This window comes from Alexandromys fortis, unplaced genomic scaffold, assembly GCF_014885135.2.
Source record: "Alexandromys fortis isolate MF-2015 unplaced genomic scaffold, M_Fortis_MF-2015_v1.1 scaffold_194, whole genome shotgun sequence".
NCBI lineage: Eukaryota > Metazoa > Chordata > Mammalia > Rodentia > Cricetidae > Alexandromys > Alexandromys fortis.
The window spans coordinates 481,539-496,177 of record NW_026068075.1 but is presented as its reverse complement, the minus strand read 5'-3'; the positions used below and the strand labels follow the sequence as shown (position 1 = coordinate 496,177).

At 46.8% G+C, this 14,639-nt stretch overlaps 1 protein-coding gene across 5 annotated transcripts in view; it reads right to left on the bottom strand.

Moving 5' to 3' along the window:
- Nucleotides 1-14,639, bottom strand: part of Plac1 (placenta enriched 1) — a 163,707-nt gene that overhangs the window by 27,814 nt on the left and 121,254 nt on the right. Inside the window, exon 1 of one of the 5 annotated variants that reach the window (XM_050121676.1) lies at nucleotides 11,724-11,913. The exons of the other annotated variants lie outside the window; for them this stretch is intronic. The gene's annotated coding sequence lies outside the window, so the exon portion shown is untranslated. Of the gene's footprint in view, nucleotides 1-11,723; nucleotides 11,914-14,639 lie in introns of those variants that run through there. 5 annotated transcript variants of the gene reach the window in all.

Below are 14,639 nucleotides of genomic sequence, written 5' to 3'. Positions count from 1 at the left end.
GGAACCTTTTCAGTGGCTGTCAGGCCACTCAGGAAGCAGGGAGGAACTGATTATAAAGACAACATGCAGGTATTCATTTGGGCCATGGAGCCCATGATGTTCATAGCAGTAGTCGGGTGACTTTAGATTTTTGCCTAAACCCATAGAACTGTATACCAAAAAATAAATCTTTATCACACTCTGCGTTAAAAACAGGAAAACAGGCAAATGACGACAAGAAAATCCTAAAAAGACAACAACAACAAAAACAAAAACCAATCCACAAAGCTGTTACCAAAGAAGAAGTAACAGAAAGGGTGAATGACAGTAATGCTATGTAGGCAAAATCAGTTTTTACAGCAGAGAGCTGATTGATAAAAAGGACAGAGAAGGAAGCAGGAGTCCAAGCCTTATTTAGAGAGATTCAAGCAACCATCAGGGAAACTGAAAATGGGATCTGATATGCGCCTCTGAGGAGGAGCATACTGGAGTGAGGGGGCAGGGGCAAAGAAGTGGTTTTTGTTGTTTTGTTCTTTTCCCTTCCTACAAACTCTTCCGCACTATTTGAAGGTTGTAAACAATGTTCACTTCTTCTTTGAAAAGAAAAGGAGTGAAGAATGCCTGGGGTGAGGATGGCGGGGCCTAATCTGTCACTGGGTGAGCGCCACCAGCCTTTGCCCTCTTTGGGTCTGGGTTTCTCCACGTGTATGAGAAAGGGCGTGGACTAGAGGATCTTTTATAGCGAATGAAAATCATAAGGTTAGACCGTCTTCCCAGTCGTGATTCTCTGTTGTATTTGAAGCTAAGAAATAGAACTTTCTGGTTGGTAAGCTGGAAGGGGCTAAATCAGCCAGTTAAACCATTTTTTTTTTAGCCACCCAAGAAAGTGGCACACAAACTGGATAAAAGGGTAGCAGTTTGCTAACGGAGTCAGGGCTGGAGCTGGGTCCCTGGCCATTGTGCTACATAGCTTCTCCCAGGTCTCATGGAATCACTGGTTAGCGTCAAATCTGGCAAAAAAAAAAAAAATGTCCTGGGCTAACACCAGGGGTGGGACTCACATGCTGACATGGCTTCCTTCGCCTGGGAGATGAGTCAGACTTTTGGAAGTGGTCCCTGACATGCATGTATGATGCAATTCAGTAGGAATTCTGAAGTCAGTCCAGACTGTGCTCCAGTCTCATCCGGGGGCTCTATTCCTTAGTAACTGTCCACTAAACTTCTTTAGTAGCTACTCCTAGCCCGTTCATCTTTTATTTCTTTTGTGTGACAGGGATCTCTTTACTCACAAATACCACCATTCTCATTTTGATGGAAAACAATGGGTTTATCTGTTTTTCCTCAACAGTTTTTTTTTAATCTTTATAACCTCAAAATCTAAGTCATGTTTCACTGAAATCCATTGAGTTGGAAACTTTCTCTCTCTCTCTCTCTTACATTTATTTATGGTTTTTTTGTCTTCATATGTGGGTCAGAGGGCAACATATGGGAGCTGGTTTTCTGTTCCCACCATGTGGGTCCCAGAGATCAAATTCAGATAGGCAGGCTTGGAGGTAAGTGCTTTTACGGACTGAGCCACCTCAAGGCCCCAGTTGGAAACTTTCTATCAAACATAATTGCAATGTTAATAAAAGATATCTTGTTCTGATTCAGCCAGCCTAGAAGAGAGTTGAAACTGCCTTGCCGTTGACCACACGGTCCCTCTAAGGAAGACCTTCCATGCGCTCCAGCACCAGGCTGGAAGCATGTGTTTCTGCTAAACGCCCCTCCCGTTGTCACAGCCTGCAGGCTCACTTAGGCCTCGCCACAGTCACACACGCTCCGAGGTTTACAGAATAAGGACACCATTATGCCAGGCTATCATTCTTTCTCTGTGGAAACAACATGGCCCTTTGTGAGCTCGAGGCTCACTTCAAAGGGTGTGGCTATTATTCAGGGATCCTAAGGGGAGGGTCCTTGGGAAAGAGCTCACAGTGCCATTCCAGTTCTAGGATCTTCTCTAACGTGTGGGGAGTCAGAGCAGGAGTTTTCAGGAAACCCTCCTAAGGGTGTTTGTCTGCTATGGAGGCAATACTGTATGTTTTCAAATCTCCTAAGAAATCAGGTTTTTTTTTTTTTGCCAACTTTGTGTCCCCCTCTATCAATACCCCCACTCACGCTTGGCTTTTGGCCCAGTTCTGAGGCCTGCCTTACCTCTGCCTGGCATTTATTTCATAACAGGTGGCCCAGGGAGCTCAAACACTTAGCCTCAGCTGCCAGTTTAAGAAAGGAGAGGCCCCTGTAGCTGAACTGTGACAATGGCAGCATTTGTTCCCACACCGGTATTCTCAATGTCAACAGCGGTGACAGGCTCCAGAGGGGATCATCACCAGGCACTGCACCCAGCTTTGATTCTCCTCACAACAGCCGCGCATGTCACTTTTCCATGGCACACGAGGGGAAACAAAGGGCAAGCGACCAAGGGGTCGGCCTAAGGGAACGGAAGTCACTCTCAGAACCATGAGCAGAACAGTGGGCCAAAACTATTGCTTTTGTGACTTGCCAATTTACTTATTCAGTTAGGAGACTGTTTACCTAGCGTCCATGAAGCCTGGGGATTTGATCACAGAATCCTAGCCCTTGGAAGGATTGGGATTCGGAGTGGAAGGTTATACTCTATATAACGAGACTGGGCTGTATGAGACCCAGTCTCCAAGTAAACAAACAACAAAAACAGGTGAAGAGGTGACTCAACACCCTGTAGGAATGTGACAAACAGACGAAAGCCGAGACCCTGTCTTTCAGGGAGCTCAGCAGTCACACCCCTTTTCCCAGCACACTTTGACTGTGCTAGGTGCTGGGACACTAGATGACCCATGACTCAGAGGAACACAGGGCTTTTTTTCTTTTTCTTTTTTTTTTTTTTTTAAAAAAGACCAGATCTCAAAAACCCCAGGCTGATCTGAAACTCACTGCGTAGCTGAGGATGACCCTTGAATTCCTGATCTTTCTGCCTCCCCCTCTCAAGTACTGGGACTGCAGGCACGCATAACCAGACCCGGTTTTATGTAGTGTTGGAGATGGATCCCAGGGCCTTGTGAATGGTAGTAGCTACTTGGCTTTATGATGTTTGTAGCTGGATGAGGGTACTATCAGTTTTATTGGTGACTTAGGGCTATGACAGAAGCACTAATCTCAGGACTGAGGAGGTTCATGTTTATCCCTGAGCTGGCTAACAGGAAGTAGTGTTTTAGTTTAGTTTGTTTTTTTTTTTCTTTCTTCTAACTATAGTGATGGGCAGAAGCTTTAGTTCTCATCTTTGAGAGCATTTATTTTTTTCATGAATCTGACCAGCCAACTTATCATAATATATAAGAAAATAAAGTCTCAAGATGTAATTAAGGTTTCCTACCAATTGATGTTGAATTTACAAAAGAGACTTGCTCCTGGGTGGGCCATTAATAGGGTGGAAGAGCAGTTAAAAGCAAGACTGGGGGCCTTTCTGGAGAGAGCATTTCCTGCTGGCCTTGAGGAAGCAGCCAGGCCATAAAGAAGAAAGTCCAGCCTTAGGAGTCGGGAGTCTGAGTGCTCCAGCAGCAAGGATCTCGATTCTGCCAAAAGATGGAAGCAGCTTGGAAAAGGAGCCCGAGCTCGAGATGAGAAAGCAGCCTAGGCAAGAGCCCAAGCTACAGTCCAAGCTTGGCGATGCTGTAACGCCCTGTGATGAACTATGCTTGGGCTCCAGAGAAGCCAAGGAAACTGAGATCATACATAAAGATTAGATTTGAGCTGTTGAGGTCTGCTTCTCAACAACCAAAGTGGAGAAAGTTCTTTCTGGTTTCACTAATACTGATATTTGCCAAGCCGGGGCCGGGGCCTAGTAGGGCATAGCTGAATTCTATTATAGCTCTTCTTTGTTCCCAGTGTACAGGATGTGGCTACACATGGGGTAGGTACAAGGCTGGCAAAGGATATATCGTCAGCATCAGTGTGTTTTAATTTATTGATCTTATTGTTGAAACAAGGTTTCTTGTAGCCCAGGGTGGCCTGGAACCCTCTATGTGGCTAAGTGCAGCCCCGCCCTTCGGATCCTCCTGCCTCTACCTCCAGAGCAAATGGGTTACACAGGTGGGCCACCGCAGCTGCTTTGTGCGGTACTGGGATGAAACGTGGGGCTTCATGCGTGCTAAGCAAGCGTTCTATCAACTTATTGGCCTTCCTGGCCCTCACTGGCAGCAGCCTTTAGAAGCGGCACTTCTTTGTGTACGTGGGGCCACTGCTGGCACCAGGAAGCTCTGGAGCCTGTGGGCTTTGCGCAGGTTCTGACTTATCCCCCAGACCAACACCCCAGCCCAAGGACATTGCCCTGTTTGTGTCAGAGAATCAGAGAGAGACTGGGCATGGAGTTCAGCAAGAGATGTAGAGAGCTGAGGGGGTCCCAGTCTTCTGCCTGCTGGTCTCAGACATTTCTGACCCGGTCTGGCAGGAAACCGGCGTGTGGGAGGGAGAAAGCGGGGGAACTTTCAAACAATCGATGGTGGGAAAGGCAGTTCTAGAGGCCAATCTACCCGCCATGGCCGCCATGGCCGCCATGGCCGCCCCTGCAGAGTCTGAGAACTTTATAGTTCTCAGACTCTGCAGGGATTGTAGCTGATGGCATTTTCAGCTCACCCTAGAGGCCAGAGCTACCAACTCCTGGGATTGTCAGCAGCCCGAGCCTCCTACCGCCTAAACTTCCCAGTGTGTTTACACCCAGCCCCTCCCTCCCTGTGACTACCCACTCTGGGCTGTTTCCCACCCAGACTCAGCGCTTTGGCTTTGCAACCTAGATTTCCTGGTTTGGGATTGTTTCTTGTTTTCGTGTCCCCAGAGCAGTTCAGTCTCAAACAATAGCCCCTGCTAAGATGGTGCCTGATTACACTCACCATGCCTGCCTGTGAGAAACATATTCATGTTAGCAGTTTACAATCTTTTCCCCCTTTAACACAGCAATGGAAGATTGTTCTCATATATATGGTGACTTTGCATATGCAAATAGGTCTGTGTGTATATATATGTGTATTTGAGTGCGTGCGCATACGCATGCACTCACGCATGTGTATTTCCATGCCTGTGGATGTGGGAGTTGATGTTGGATGCCTTCCTTAACCGTGTTCCGCTTTAATTTTGAGGCAGGTTTTCTCGCTGTATGTGGACCTCACCAATTTGGCTAGTCTGGCCCGCCAGCAAGTGTCAGGAATTCTCCTTGTCACTGCCTTTCTGCCACCCCGGTTCTGTTCTGGGACTACAGGCGTGTACCAGCACCATTTTTTAACGTAGATGCTGGAGACCCAACCTCAGCTCTTCACACCTCTGTGACAAGGACTTCAGCGACTGAGCCCTCGCCTCCACCCCCATAGTTGCCTCTCATTCCTTCTCAAATTTCGCATCTGTCATGGCTTTTCCTACCTGCACATCAAAGCGTTTCAGAAACTAGTAGAGAAGACTTTTTCACAATCCCTTGTTTGTGCTCTAACGTCAAGCTTCCTCTAGGAACCTCTGCCAACACGGCAGGGCACTCCTGACACCTTTGCCGCGTCCTCCTCCGTTCTTTAGTCACATGACCAAGCCCAACGGTTTGCAAGGGGTAACAGTATCTACGCAGGCCCCATGGCTCCAGAGCTAGTTGGCATGATAGGTAGAGCCAGCCGGTAGGAGAGTGCTGGGCTTGCCGTTTTCAGTCAGCACGCCGTGACTGCAGCAATCCTGGTCTCACGAAGTCACAACTTCTATGAAACGACTCATAACAGATACAGAGCAAGCATTAAAAAATGGTTACCATTTTACCGTTATGACAAATTCTTTTGTGCATCCATACAAGTTATTTTCTTAAACAATCTTTAGGCCAATGGTTGCAAGCAAACTATCAATTAGAAGAACGGAACTGTATAATAGGTGAGGTGACTCATAGGGGAAAGGCTCTCGATACTGAGCCTGCGTTCCATACAAGGAAATGTGCAGTGTCCACCAGTGTCTGTTAGCCCTGAAGCCAGCATCTGTTAGCCCTGAAGCCAGCATCTGTTAACCCTGAAGCCATCAAGCAAAGGCAAATCAGTCAAAGGCAAGAGTCTCCAGACCCCTTAGAATGGAGGAAGAAGAGAACTAAATCCTTTGACCTCCATGTGAGGCCTCCATGTGGGGGCGTATGCCCCCAGACACATGCATGCACACACATTCACAAATAAGTAAATATAATTTAAGATAAAACAATTTGGAGAAATTTATTTTTAAAAGGAGCAAATTAAAGAATGTTATAAGTATCTCATTTAAAACACAGTGTATACGAAAGGTCTATTAGCTTTAGTTTCTTTTTTCGAGACAGGGTTTCTCTGTAGCTTTGGAGCCTATCCTGGAACTAGCTCTTGTAGATCAGGCTGGCCTCAAACTCACAAAGATCCGCCTGCCTCTGCCTCCTGAGTGCTGGGATTAAAGGCATGTGCCACCACTGCCAGGCTAGTTTTAGTTTCGTTATGTGTAAAATAGATCTCTCTCTCTTTCTCTCTCACACACACATTTGCAATGATATGCTTGTCTATCTAGAAAACCCAAGTCATGCTGGGTATTGTAGCAGATACCTATAATGTCAGCGCTCAAGAAGCTGAGGTAGGAGCTTCATGAGTTTGAGGCCAGTCATAGCTACACAGTAAGATCCTGTCTCAGAGAAGATAATGAAACAATATAGTTGGTGTGGTGGTGCATATCAGTAGGGTATACCCAATAGAGGCAGGAGGGTCATGAGTTCGAGGCCAGTCTAGGCTCCATGTTTGGGTTAGGGAGATAGTTCAGTGGCTAAATCATTTGCTGCACCAGAGTGAGGATGGAAGTTCAGATTCCAGCACTCACATTTAAAAAAAAAAAAAAGGATCGGGCGGTGGTGGCGCACGCCTTTAATCCCAGCAGAGGCAGAGGTAAGCAGATTTCTGTGAGTTCAGGGCTAGCCTGGTCTACAAGATCTAGTTCCAAGACAGGCTCCAAAGCTACAGAAAAACCCTGTCTCGAAAAACCAAAAAGCCGACAGGCATTGTAGCGCACTGTGATGCCAGTGACTAGGATGTGGAGACAGGGCGTCTCCGGAGCAAACTAGCTAGCTAGACTAGCTGGACTGCTGAGCTCCTGTTCAGCAAGAGATTCTCCCTGAGGATAAAACAAAACTGGTGGATAACTGAAGAGAGACATTTGATACCAACTCTGGTCTCCACATGCATCCACTTCATGTGCACCCCCCCAAAACACACATGTGCACACACACAAGAGAAACAATGGAAAACAAAAATCAATCAACATCTTGGTTTTAGTTCCAGACTCCAAACACAGATGTTTGTATATAAGGAAATGTATCTAGACAACAACATACAAGGAAATACACAAGGTCCGTATTAGCCCCTGCTAACCCTGAACTCACAGGGCTCTATTCGTCCAGCAAAGGCAAGTGAGTCAAAGGCGACAAAGTCATCCTATATTCCTTTAAAGTTTGTTCAAATAAAATCATGGAGCCAGTGTAAATGCATGGCACCTTTGGCCCGCCATGCCCTCAAGCTAAAGAAGCAGAGCCCGTGTGTAGTTTAGCCTCTGTGGGTAACCTTCAAATGGCCAAGTGCACGCACGCTTCCCCTCCAAACTCAGCCTGGGTCCTGCCTTCCTATCAGCAATCTGCAGACGGAGTGTAAGGGGATTGGGTTGGGCATGGGCCTCACAGGCACAGGAAGCAGGTTGAAATCTTGCTTTGGAGTCTCACAGGAATCTCTATACAAAGTCATTTTGTTCCTATTTCCAAGGGAAATGCTTCACTCTGAGCGAGGAACACTCAGCCACAGCTAGGGAACAGGGCCCCTTCTGCAGACCTCTCCGCTATGCTTGTCATTCTAGAATGGCGTCTCCATTCAGAAGACAGGGTCGTGAAGACCTGCGATTTTACACAAGACTCAGGACATCAAGTAGAACCCCAAATAGAGACTGAAGTGGGAACTGGGCATGTGTTCCTCCACAGTGCAAAGTCTCTCCTAGACACAGGCAGTAACTCAATCACCAGTTCCGGTGGTTTCTAGATCAAAGAGCCCTCTGTGTGTGCCCTTTGGGGAAGAACTATTTTGCAGCATTGAAAAGGAGTCTCCTGGGATGGTGCAATAGCTCAGTGGGTTGGGGTACTGGACGCGAAGTTGGATAACCTGAGTTTTATTCTCAGAACCCACACGGTAGAAGAGAAAAGCAGCTTTTGCGAGGTGTCTGTCATCTGACCTATACACGTGGGCTGTTGTATGCACACTGCCTCCATTCCCCAAATTAAAAAAGTAATAAGATAAGATGATATCTAAAACTGTCCTGTTTCTTGACTATGCAAATTTTTCCACCTGGTTTGCTTGAAGCAGAGCAGATGTTCCTGGGAAAAGGGCACCATTCATGTAGGTGAGAAGGAATTGGCCCTAAAAGGACTTGCTTCTCACAGGGAAGTAAATCTGCATAGCTCCAGGCAAAGGTTCCAGAAATCAGCCACCTCTTTCCTCATTCCACAGGCCTTTCACCCTCTGACCACTGACACCCAGCTCTGAAATGGAGTCAGAGAGGCCAGTTGAGAACCCGGAAGAAGAATCCAGATCCCATACCCTAAAGTTATTAGGGGGCTAATAGCAAGCTGCCCTCCCGCTTAGTTTTCTCCCAGAAGTTTGATGATTTCAATTCTTCCACTTAGTTATTCGGTCATCGTTGAGCTGGTGTGTGTGTGTGTGTGTGTGTGTGTGTGTGTGTGTGTGAGAGAGAGAGGGGGGGGGATAAAGGTCCCACTTATTCTTTGTATATGGTTATCCAGTTTTCACAGAATCATTTCCTGAACAGGCTATCATTTTCTATTATATCTTCTTGACACCCATATCAAAAATTAGTTGATTGACACACTTGGGTTTATTTCTGGGCTCTCGATTCTGCCTCACTGTTCTTCATGTATGTGGTTTTATGCCTATACTCCATTGTTTTGGTCACTGTAGTTTTGCCATGTAGTTTGATATTAGGAAGTATGATGGCTTTGACTTTGCCTTTCTTTCCCAAGATGGAGTGGACTTTTTTTCTTAAATTTCTTTTTGTTGTTATGATGCCATGTAAGGTTTAGATGTTTTTCTATTTCTATGAAAATGCCACTGGAATTTCGATGAAGACTGCATCTAATCTGAATACCACGTTGAATATTATGGGAATTTGATGACGGCAGGAAGCATTTGTATTTACTAATGCCGTCTATGTCTGTCATGAATGTTTTAGACTTTCCATGCATGGATCTTTCACTTCCTTGGTAAGCGACTTCAACGGCTGCTCCTTCCTTCACAATGCTGTTAGTTTTGAGGAGCAGGTAGGAGCAGGATGGGAAGCCCTTGGACAAGTTTTGTTGCTGGGCCAAAGCACCCGCTGGAGGCTTGGCGCTGATTTGGCTGCTCTAATTGTTCGGGCCTTCTATAAAAACAGCCTAAATCCCTACACAGAACTTCTGGGTTCAGAAGTCAACATGGTTTCAGGGCTCCTCCACTCTTTTGAGCAGACAACAACTGTTGAACAGGCCACACTCCATGTTTTGGTAAAGTGACAAAAGCCTTATTGGTTTTGTTCCCGGGCAGGGAAGGTAGCTCCCACACAGATGTATCTATACCCTCAGAAAAAAAAATCAACTTTGGGTCTTCTTAGTGAACTGGCTACCTTAGAAAGGAAGGTAACTGTTGACCCTTGTCCTTACTGAGCATGCGTATATGCCCTGTGCCTGGTGCTCATTATCTCACTTATCTCCACAGCAACTCTGTTATTATCCCCATCTGCCAGATGAAGAAATTGAGGTTCCAAGAGATAAAGTCACTTGCCCCAGGTCACACAGCTGTGTGGTTCTAAAGTTCAGTCTTTGTAATAAAGGTCGGCATTAGAAACGGCAGCTGGTGTTGAGAACCAAGGGCTTCAACGTTTTTTTTTTTTAAATCAAATAATACCTCATTCTAGTCTACAAGAACCACTGAACCCCTCTGAGCAGGGTTCGAACCCTCCCTGATCCCTATACCATCGGAAGCATGGCTATTAGTCTGACAATATTAGAGACGATCGGGGTTCTCAAATAGGTACTTCTCCTTCAGGGGCAGCAGAAGGAAGTGGAGCAGGCCATGGAACGAAGAGAAACAAGGCTGGCTTCTGAATAAACAGCAGTTGATGCATAAACACAATTACTCTTTTAGGACAATGGTTATTAACCTCTTTTGCATATGGACCCTTGGAGAATGTGAGGAAAATTGTGTGCCCTGTCCTAGGAGGAAAAGCTAAATGCAAACCCACAACTTTTTACATAGTTTCAGTGAAATTTCGTGAGTTTCTTATATGCTATCCAAGAGTAACAGACCCCAGGTTAAAATCTCCTGCTTTAAGCAGCCCGGATTCTATGCTTTAAAATGTAATCAATTAGAAAACGATGATTTCTTCAAATAACAAGGCAACCAAGGGCACAGAATCCAGGCTTTGCTTTCTAAAACTTTTGCTTGCAATGTCTAATTGCTTGCATGAGATAGATACACACTCAGCATCCTCTAGTCCCCTCATTGCCTGTGAAAGGCACAGATGGCCACTAGAAGGGCTGGCCTGAAGACAGAAAGAGAAATTGTACATATAAATTTCTCTTGTTACTAGAGATTGGGCAGCTACTTCGTAGACAGGAATGACTTCATTGGATGGAGACTGGGTTACGTGGCCTTAACAGTCCAGCCAGCACCTGAGGTCAAATATTCTACTCTCTACGTAAAAGCCGTATGGATTCGGCCACGCCTGTTCCTACTAAGCAACTGTTGGCTTCATGAGAGGCCAGGGACCCGCTAGCGGGAGAGCCAGTATCTATTGGCTCAGGCACCTACCTGAGTCGGCAGGCAGTCCGCTTTCCTACATTAGCCTCTGTTATTCCAAATAGCAACCGTTAGTTCCTTGCCAACTAGAGGCCCATTGTTCTTTTACAAAAGTATTAGATAATCCCAACCCAAGTCATTCCAAGACAATTTCCCCCTGGCCTCTTGGGTTGGGAGTAGACAAGGTCTTCCTGTAATGGTTAGTGGGATTGTTAGCTATAGTCTGATAGTTCTCCTCCTAACCCACTTGCAATGTTTAAGCTTTCACATCAACAATCCCGAAGCACAGATCCCATGCAAACGGTGCGCTACACAGTGAGTGCTAGGCTAGCCTGGCGACAATCCTGTGAGATCTTGTCTCTTTCCCCCTCCCCCCCGCAGAAAAGGACACTCACTCTTCTGCTCTTTCAGGCAAGTGCCACGAAAGACCCTCCAGAAGCTAAGGAACCCACAGATACTGTATTAACCAGTAAGCTTTTGAACGCATGACAACTGACAACCAGCACTCCACTGAAGCTTCCAACGATCCCAGGAGCCACACAAATCCTCACTGTTTTGCCCCGCATTCATTTATTCTCTTTCTCCCTATCCTCCCGTACTCAGAAAACCTTGTAGAGAGGCCATATTGTGATCAGGTACAGCCTGGGAGGGTTTCCTTTTGTGTGGACACAGTTAGAAACAGATTTAGCGAAGCAAAAGAACACTTCAAAGCATACCTTGCTGCATAGCGAAGACCTGGACTAGCTCCCCCTCCCCACCTCCTTTCTTTCCCTCTCTCCCTTCTCACTTCGTCCTCCCCCAGGCTACTTTTCCATTGCTCCAAGTTACTTGTCTTTAAACATTCCCCCATTGTAATAAGAAGACGTTACTCACTTAAAAAGAGAAATCTTTGACTCTGAGAATTCTGAGGTTGTGAGTCCTGCTTTCTCCGAGTCGAGCACGAGGGAAGGGCTAGAGAGAGGATGAGGCTGGCCCCTTAGACGGGAATCCTGATGCCTGAACTCTTCCTGTTATATATGGCTTTCAGGAGATGGCTGAGCATGTTCACCCTCTCCCTTTTTCCCGCCCCCTTTTCTAACTCTCAAGCTGCGCAGCGAACCTGTGGGCCCGAACGCACCAGGTGTCTCCAACTTTCTAATTGAGCAAGGCAGAGTCCCTCCCGGCCAAAAGTCTTGAAATATTTATCTAGATTTTGGGTTCACTGGATTAATGCCTTAAGCTGGTGCGCAATCCCACTGAAGGTCAATGTTCTTGTCTTAACGTTTGTCCAATGTCTGTGTGGTATTCAGACCTGAACATGATAACTTTCCCTCCAGATTGCAATTCCCCAGAGTGCACCCTGGAGAGAGAAGCCAGTTCACATTGTTTGCAGATCGGTCAGCATAGTGATTCAAGGTGGGCTCAGGATTGAAACTGCTTTGAGCTAAAGCAGATCAGCCCCGATTCACCCCTTGGGGGGGAAGGCCTCTGAGCCGGGGAATGCGCAAGGCCCCTCCAGTCAGAGGAGACATCCGCTTCCCTCTGCTTTGGGCTCTACCAGTTGGCAGATGGAGGCCCGTGCAAATGCTGGCCAGACCAAAATGGTGCCTAGACAGGCACGATATTGTTTAGAAAGAAAGAAAGGAAACATCTGTGAACGCTGCCTTGGTGCTGAGCAGGGACAAGCCTGCTGCTTTTCCTCACGGGCCCGTGGTGGGCTAGCTCCTGACCGATCAGAGAGGTTTTCCTGAAACAAATGCATCTGAAAGATATTTTCCATCCCCCTACAGGAAATGCTTGTGTTTAGTCATCCTTACTACATGGGCTGAGTCAGCAAGCTCAGCTTTAACCACAGCTGCTTTCAAATGGTAAGTTAAGAAGCCCAGTCAGTTGAGTGAGGAACACTTTGGCTGAAACGCTTTGACAGCCGGAGCTCCCAAATCTGGCGGCTAAGCGAGAGGAATTGCAATTTGGGCACCGCTCAATACCTTTTTCAGGCCTTCTGGGTGGGCCTCAATTACTTTTTAGTATGTTTGTACTACAGAGCATTCCAGAATGCATAGAGACATCAGTCTGTGTACCTTTAAGAGACCACTCTGGTGGCGTGGTGTGATCTTTGGCTTAGGATTTAAATCCTGGTTCTGTCAATAATTTGCTATACTGACTCTAGGGCAAACGTCCCCCTCTCTCCAGGCCTTAGCAATCAGATATTTAAATTAGAGGCTTGGATAAGATCACTTCTCAGGGTTCTTCCTGCTCTGATGGCCTGTGGAACAGTCAGGGACAGATGGCCAGGCGCTCTTTCCCCAGTTTACCTGGGGGACACTGCAGAACCTGTTTTGTGAATATCTTCAGCCTTTCCCCACCTGTGGCAGCTGCCCAGAGTCTGACCACAGCCTCTTTTCTCTCTTTTGGACCTTCCTAGGCACGGAGTACCCCCGGGGAACATTCTTTTCTAAAAAATCCTCTGGCACTCCGCGAGCGAGTTTCGAGTCTGCATTCTGTTAAGCCCTCTGCAAATGTGGGAGACAACTGCTTATGGCTGAGGTTGAACTGACCGCACTTTCTCCCCTCATCAGGGAGGTTTTGCCATTCTTTTGGTCACTGGCACTGACGCATGAACCTAGAGGGACGAAGGCTGCCTGAAGGCCGCCACTGGCCCCAACATTAGCTGTCAGGGAGAAGAAAAACCACATAGTCCAGAAGCAGCCAGATGTTGCCTGAGATCACAGAGCTGTCCCAGGCCTCGGAGAGTCTTAGACGCAGAGAAGAGGGTGGATCTGTGTAAGGTAGCCCTATAAATTCTGCTATCCATCTCTGGATACAGGAGATCAAGGGTCAAAAATATCTGACGTTGGCCAAACACTCAATGGGTGTGTATCAGACACTGTCGTGTGCCCGTCAGTTGCTCATCTAGTATTTAGCTCCGCTACTTTCCTGTACAGTGTTATGGCTGTTTCGTATTTTATAGATGAAGAAACTGAGGTGCGTAGTGGCAATGAACTTTCTCTAGGTGAAACAGGAAACAAGCGCAGGAGCTGGAGTTATGCTCTAGATCAACTGTGTGACGTCTGCAAGTCACTCGTCCCCACGTCTGCGCGGCGGCTTTATGGGAAGAGTCTTCTGGTGCTGATGAAGCTGACTGCCTCACCTGCCTCAGACTTCTGCACCTCTTGGCCAGGTCTGGTGCCTGTCTTGGTTTCTACCGACCCTTCCACAGAGAGAAAACAATCAGAACCAACTCCCCCCCTGCTGATCTGCAAAGTGTTGTCTTTACAGTCCTGGAATGAGTTGTGTTTTTCTCTTAAAAGGGAAACACAGAAAAAGGACGTGGTATAAAACAGCTTCCCCTGGAGCTAAGAAACTAGAGAAAACTTAGCTACATTCCTCTCCACTGGTAAGTCTATTAGATTAGTCAAATATCAGAGTTAGGGGGAGCCAATAACTTGTGCAGTCCCAGGGCTTCCCGTTATGCATGAGGCAGCTGAGGTTGAGACAGAGGCACAGTTACCAGAAACTCAGACCAATTACTGCCTCCGTGCCTTCTCTGTGTTCCAAAGAAAGTAGGAAACAAAAATTCACAGCTCGGTCAAAGCATGGAGAGAAAGAACGTAATTTCTACCATGCCTGTAGCAGCCTTCCAATTCACAGATGACCAGCAACAAAGGGCAGAAGAACGTCGCGTTAGCTGTGACCCAGTTTAAAGGATCCTCTCCTGCGGGAAGAGTGTCATGGCCTCAAGTTGTTCCAAGTGTCTCGGTCCTCAGTGTGGAGTTATTGCCACTCTATCAGAGACTGTGGGTTGAAGGA